This window comes from Limulus polyphemus, unplaced genomic scaffold (assembly GCF_000517525.1).
Source record: "Limulus polyphemus unplaced genomic scaffold, Limulus_polyphemus-2.1.2 Scaffold81440, whole genome shotgun sequence".
Classification (NCBI taxonomy): Eukaryota; Metazoa; Arthropoda; class Merostomata; order Xiphosura; family Limulidae; genus Limulus; species Limulus polyphemus.
In genome coordinates, this window is record NW_013747036.1 from 1,522 (window position 1) to 2,294 (window position 773).

The 773-nt window shown below is 32.7% G+C and overlaps 1 non-coding gene across 1 annotated transcript; it reads left to right on the forward strand.

Moving 5' to 3' along the window:
* The first annotated feature begins 358 nt into the window (after positions 1-358).
* Positions 359-431, forward strand: Trnav-uac. The gene has a single exon. It is a non-coding gene; the product is annotated as a tRNA-Val (tRNA).
* Positions 432-773: the final 342 nt, after the last annotated feature.

The following is a 773-nucleotide window of genomic DNA, read 5'->3' on the forward strand; positions in this document are numbered from 1 at the left end:
TTCCAAAGAACCATATAGAACAACTAAGTCCAGAGCTTCTGTTCAAGCTAGGTGTAGTTTTTGTTTGTGATTTTAAATGTGGAAGTTTCTGGACTTGGTTTATTTGTTGTAACATAATTTAAGTGTGTTTGTTTTAGTGCAAATCTACATAAATGGGCTCTATCCACCGAGTATATCGAAACCTTGTAGCATTGCGCTTAAAAACAAAAACCAGCTGGATATAACACATATTTTTAGTTTAACATCCAGTACTTTATGAAATGATACCCATGAACTCTAATAACTTTATAATGCACATACAATACAAATGAGAGTTTTATTCAGTTTAGAAACGAAACTATAAAAATTACTTAAACAAGTGCTTGTGGTGTAGTGGTCATCACATTCGCTTTACACGCGAAAGGTCCTAGTTTCAATCCCTGGCAGGCACAAAGTGTATTTTTAGATTAGCGCGTTCTGGTGTCTCAGAGTACAGACGTGTTTTTTTATCAGTTCTGATTTCATGTTTAGTTAGTGACTTACTCTTTTTGTTTTATCGTGTTGTGTAGTTTTGTTTGTGATTTTAAATGTGGAAGTTTCTGGACTTGGTTTAATAGTCTTAGGTTTCTCTTTTGCCAGAAAGCAAAATAAAAGATCGGCTGTTATTTTCACCACTCTAGTGATTGATAGCATTCTTTAATGCTTCATTAATGAATACCTAAAAGAAAATATTATTTAAAATTAAGATTAAAGAATGAACACTGTAAGAACATTTTCCCCAACTTCTCTTCAAG